General features: G+C 55.1%; 1 pseudogene; it reads left to right on the forward strand.

The window, feature by feature from the left end:
• The first annotated feature begins 1033 nt into the window (after positions 1–1033).
• The window catches only part of LOC123157128 (cysteine-rich receptor-like protein kinase 15), an 8079-nt pseudogene continuing 2925 nt past the window's right edge, over positions 1034–6187 (forward strand).

The following is a 6187-nucleotide window of genomic DNA, read 5'->3' on the forward strand; positions in this document are numbered from 1 at the left end:
AAAATACAAAACGAAAGACAAAACCCGACAACGGAGGAAAAATCATAGCACATAGCCGGAAATGGCAAGAGTCGGAGTTACAAATATGGCAAGTTACATGCGGGGTGTTACAAGGCCTTCCCTTGTATTATATATGCGTGCACTAGCACCCCAATCAATACATCGTATTGCAAATTATCTATCTACAGTTACCAACTTTTCTCCTTACTATTTCTAAAAAGTACTCTTCTCTTTAATTAATGAGATTTTCGGAAATGAAGGATAACCCCCGACCTCTGCATCAGAGTGATGCATGCAACCATTTTATTAAGTAAAGTATGCAAACAAAGTCTGAAACCCAATACTAGCTAATAAACAGAGCCCAAACAAAAAATATAATAAAAAGTGCCACATCTGGCGCAAAAAAAATAGGCTACGATGACTATACACCTAGCCAATTATTAATTCGCTATCCAAATCGGTTGAAAATAACCCGTGCTATCTTCTCCCAATGATTGCAACTAATAGCTAAAAGCTCCCTGGAATCCGCATGAATGAGTAACGACCATGTATGGATCTAAGCGATGACTCTGTAGATAACCTGCAAAATGTTGGTAAGGTTTTTCCGGTTAAAGATCATATCATTTTTGTTGTTCCATATAACCCAAAATAGTGCACATATCCCTATCCAAATATGTCTCGCTATATTTGATTTCACTCCAAATAACGTGTTAATGCTAAATGGAGGATTAACGTTGAAGGCTATCTGCAACGTAAGCTATAGAAGTTTTGCTAACGGACAATCGAGAAAGAGGAGTTTTATAGTTTCATCCTGGTCAAAAAACGACATCGAGAACTATCTACTCATCTTGGCTTTGCCAAATTATACTTGGTCAATATCACTTCTTTGTGGATAAACCACATGAAGATTTTAATCCTACGCGAAACTTTAATCTTTCAGATATAGAGTGACCTTGGAATTGGCCCAGAATCAATTAGATCTAAATACATAGATTTCACCGAGAAACTACCATTCGTAGATAATTTCCAGTGAATGGCCGCCTTCAACATCTCGCTGGGCGCAACTGCCGACGAGCAAGACAATCTACCTATTGATTCTTACTGCCCAAGCTGGAGGAGCTACTCCACCTGGGAGCAGCGCCAGTCAAATGCTCAAGCGCTCGCTGACAAGCTCCGCCATGGCGCCATGAAAAACCGTGGGTTCCTGCAAGCTAGTCACGGCGCCCCCCCGGACGAGGTATTCGGACTTGTCATGTGCTATGTCGACTTCAACTGGTCCAGGTGCGAGAGCTATTTGTCAGGGGTGCCCTACTTCGTGGGCGTCGGGTGCCCCTACACCTGGATGGCCGGAGCATTCTACGACGCCTGCGTCCTCAGGTACTCGAATGAGTCTTTCTTCCCCGTCGCCGACCTGTCCATCGGCTCTACCATAACCGACGAGGGCAGGTTCTACGCCCATGACATGGATCGCATGAGAAAAACACGCCAGAAGCTGATAAGCCGCTTGTCGTTGGAGGCGGCTGCCTCATCTCTGCGGTTCGCCAACGGGAGCGAGACATACATGGATCCGCAGAGCAACTCGCAGGCGATGTTCGGGCTGGTGCAGTGCTCGAGGGACTTGGCACCCAGTGAGTGCACCAAGTGTGCTGAGGACGCGCATATATCGATGATAGAACATTATCCTAACAGCACCGCTGCTAGCATCAAGGGGTACAGCTGCTATGTGAGATACACCACGGATCCGATGGAGATCACCACCCCTCCTCCAGGTTCAGTACTTCTCTCTACCTTCCCTTAATTAGAGGCACGCGTCTGGAATTTCAATCTTCATACCTATGGTTTTTATTTTATTTTTTTCGATAAAGGGAATATTTTAATATCGCGAAGATGCCAATTAATTTATTTATTTACCCAGCAGGAGCTCCATCTTCTCCAGATAGGAAACGGCAACTGATTATCGGCCTGGGTGCGGCTGCCGGTTCAGTCTTGTCCTTGATCGGCCTGGGCACCTGGGTATGGCTCTTCATGCACCGGCCGAAGAAAAGACTGGACGAGATGGGAATGGACTTGTCCAATGATGTGGCGGTGGAAGACGAGCTCAGGAAAGGAACAGGACCCAAGCAGTTTCGTTACAAGAAGCTGGCAAAACTGCCACAGGTAATTTCGCAGACGGCAGAAAGCTCGGGGAAGGAGGTTTCGGTTCAGTATACAAAGGATTTTTCAAGGACTTGAACCTTGATGTGGCGATAAAAAGAGTATCCAAGAGCTCAAAACAGGGGATGAAGGAGTATATCTCGGAGCTGAGGACCATAAGCCGGCTTCGGCACCGCAATCTCGTGCAACTCATTGGCTGGTGCCATGGTGGCGGCGAGCTCCTTCTGGTCTATGAGCTGATGCCCGGTGGCAGTCTCAACACTCACCTTTACAATACATCGGATGTGCTGACATGGCCGATCAGGTATTTATTCGTGGCATGCAGGCATTTTTGGAAGCCTGGATACATTAGTTATGTATCATTTCGCCTTTCTTTCTTGCTAACCATGACATGTAATTTTTAGCTTTTCGTTTTCTACTTTTAGGCATGGGATTGTGCTGGGGATCAGCTCAGCGATCATGTACTTGCACCAAGGCTGGGAGCAATGTGTGTTGCACAGGGACATCAAGCCGAGCAACATCATGCTGGACACCTGCTTCAGCGCAAAGCTTGGCGACTTCGGGCTCGCAAGGCTCGTTGACCATAGCCATGGGTCGTACACGACGGAGCTTGCCGGCACAATGGGGTATATGGACCCGGACTGCATGGTGACTGGCAGGGCCACCGCTGAGCGGACATGTATAACTTCGGCATGGTCCTACTCGAGATAGCCTGTGGGCGCAGGCCTGTCGTGGCCCTTCCAAACGACACTGTGATCCACCTGGCTCAACGGGTGTCGGAGTTGTACAGCAAGGGAAGAGTCCTTGGGAGAAAGAGAGAGAGAGAGGTCCTCCAAATCGAGTTTGGACCCCCCGCTCCCCCGCTCCCTAGGGTTTCCCCGCCGGCGGCGCCGCCGCCGCGACGGCCGGAGCCCGCCGGAGCCGCCAGCCTCCTCCTCCCCCGTTCCCCTTCTCCTCCCCCCGCCCCTCCTCCACGTCCCCGTACCCCCGCGCCGCCTCCCCGAGCGAGGCGGCCGGGGGCCCTTCCTCCGCGCGCCTACAGCCCCTCCCCGCGCCCATCCCTCCTCCCGCCGCCGTCAGCCTGCGCCGCCGGCCCTCGGCCGCGTGATGCTGGCGGTGGTGGGCTTGCCCTTCCCCGCGCGCGGTCCTTCCCTGCTCGGGCGGTGATGGCCGGCGACGGTCCGGCGTCCCGGTGTGGAGGCCGGCGGTGCTCGCCGTGGATGGTGCCGCCTCTTGGCGGCGGGGTAGTCCGGTGGTGCCGGCCGGCCGGGGGCGCGTCCCCGGCCCAGATCTGGGCCCGGAGGGTCCCTTCTGGGTCCTTGTGGGTCGGCTCCGGCGCGACCGCGACGCTCTCTGTATGGGGAGGCAGGGGAGCGGCTTCGACTGGGACAGCGACGCCGACGGCGTACCAGCTGCTGCGCGGAGGCGGGAGCTGTCCGGGCCTTTGAGGGCCCGGCCGGGCCTGTGGGGCCACGGGCCCGGTAGGCTCCTACCATGGCGTCCGGTCGGCTACCGTCGTGGACAGTGGAGGTGGGGCCCTCCCGTATGCCGACGGTGCTGTTGCCCTAGTCCCGGCTCCTCTTCTCTGTTGTGCAGACCATCTACGCGGTGCCGTGGTGAGACAGCGTGGGAAGCTTCATGTCCGTGTTGACGCAGGGTGGTGGTCGGTCTGGTGGCGAGATCCGGAGTGCCTGAGGTAGGCTGGGATCGGGAGAAATCTTTGTTGGCTTGACCGACACCGACGCGGTGGCGCCTGAGGGTGCCGCCGGACCTTCCTGGAGGGCGTCGGGGCTACCCTTCCTCTCTCCTCGCCGTGTACCGGGGGAAACCCTTGGCATCAGCGTTGTCATCGTCGCGTCCCTTCTTGGAGGTGTTGTTAGGTACCGGCATTTCGGAGTCTCGGAGCTTGGTGGGCGATCTCCGGTGGATGCAGCGGTCACGAGGCTTCGTCGTTTTCGTCGATCCGCCGTTATCAGCATTTGTTTCTTTTCTTTTTTCTCTTTTCTTTCTTTTGGGCGTGTTTGTGCTGCTTCCGTCCCAGCCCCTATCATCGGTTGTATCGGTTGGTTGCTTTGTAATACAAAGCGGGGGAAACCCTTTTTCTCAAGGGAAGAGTCCTTGACGCCGCCGACCCACGGCTGATCGAGGAGTTCAACTTCCAGGAAATGGAGCGCGTGATCGTCGTCGGGCTCTGGTGCACTTCCCATGACCGGAGCCTGAGACCTTCCATCAGGCAGGCCATCAGCGTGCTAAGGTTCGAGGCACCACTGCCGAGCCTCCCCACAAGGATGCCGCCGGTTGGCCCATCAGGCTCTCCTTTTCTTCCATCTTTGCTTGTGTGTGATGATCGTAGGTACAAAACTAGCAGCGCGTACCTGAGCTAGTCAGCTCCACTCAAACCTCTAAGATGTTACTAGATTCGAGGTACTTGGATCCTCCGCCGAGAAAAGAAAGAAAGGTTCTATCTAGGTTCTATCTAGGGGCGCCAAGGATGGTGGCGGCGGGGCCTCGGTTGCCCTGCCTCCACGTTGGGGACCCTGGATCTGGAGCAGCGGCTCCATTGGCAAGGCACGGCGGGCTAGCAGCCGTGTGGGCGGTGGATCTGGCGTCCCGGCGCACGGGCGGCGGGATCTGGTGGTCGTTGGCGGCCAGCGGCGGCTTCTGCGGCGGTCGGTGCGCGCGATCTGGCGCCTCCCCCTCCTTCCCTATTCGGCGTGCGGGCCAGCCTGGTCGGGCCGCGCTTCCTCTTGGTCGCCGGTTCTGCACAGGTGGCGCTGCTGGTCGCGGGGATCTAGTTCGGGCGAAATCCCTGGCCGGCCATGACCAGCCGCGCCGACGGCGACGCCTGAGGTCGTTGTTCCCTTCCTTGGATGCGTCCGTATGGACTGATCTTCACACTTCCCCTTCCCCTAGGTCTCCCGGGCGAAAGCCCTAACTTTGTTGGGCGGTAGCGGCGCTCACGGCGCCGTTCCCTTCTTGAAGGCGCCGCTTTGGGAACCTTGTGGTTGGGTGGCGCTCGTGGGTGGTGGGCGACGGCGGTGGTGCGGCCCTATCCTAGCATGGATTTATGTCCGTTGCTTGGAGATGGACTTGCGTAGGTGGAGGTCGTCGTCTGGCGTCGTGGTGGCGTCAATGGCGAAGGACCTGCCAAGGCTCGCGTAGGTGGAGGTCGTCGTTTGGCGTCATGGTGGCGTCGATGGCGGAGGACCTGCCAAGGTTGTCACATCAATTTGCTCTGAAGATGGACCAGCGGAAAATGGCGGCGACGACGACACATGTGAGTGTGTCAGACCGGTTTGAGCCCCGAACCTGGCAGATGGTTCGGTCGAGGCCTCCGGCTTTAGATGTTAGGCTTAGGTGAGAGGTCTGGGTATGTGGCCCAGCTTGCATCCCTTCATCATTTGGATAGGTGTAGCGGCAGGTGTTGCCAAGATGGCAGATTCAGACATATTGTTGTTATGATTTGTAAGGTCCTCGAAAATAATCAATAAAATGGCTGCATGCATCTCCCAGATGCAGAGGCCGGGGGTCATCCTCCTGTTCTGAAAAAAAGGTATTCATAAAAATTGTCAATGGCAGAGTGAGTTTAGCTAGACTGGATAGTAGAATGCAATTTAAATACATGCACATATTGTTTGTTACAGTTACATGCTTTGGTTTGGTTGTTGTAAAAGAAATGACAGTCACACTTGCTTGGCCACTTAAATGAGGCCAGCACCGGCAGCATTTCCATCTTGTGCATGTCAACATCCTCGAATACCAAGGGGCTTGCTTCGGTAGACCCCTCCCCCCAACAAAACGTAGAAGGGCAGAATGGTCATACGAAAGAAGGGTATGCCCACCTCGTATTATACAGTTGTGGATGGCATACGTAGACCGCGTGCATGCAAAAAAAAAACACAAACAAACTGTCAGCACGATCTACTCGCCCGCCCACCCCGTCTACTCGCCCGGCCCATCCGATCGCCGCCGCCGCGGATCGCCGCCCTCCGACCCCGTCCGCCGCCGCCGTCCGAGCCCGTCCGACGCCGCC

The sequence above is a fragment of the Triticum aestivum genome, chromosome 1D, assembly GCF_018294505.1.
Source record: "Triticum aestivum cultivar Chinese Spring chromosome 1D, IWGSC CS RefSeq v2.1, whole genome shotgun sequence".
Taxonomy (NCBI): domain Eukaryota; kingdom Viridiplantae; phylum Streptophyta; class Magnoliopsida; order Poales; family Poaceae; genus Triticum; species Triticum aestivum.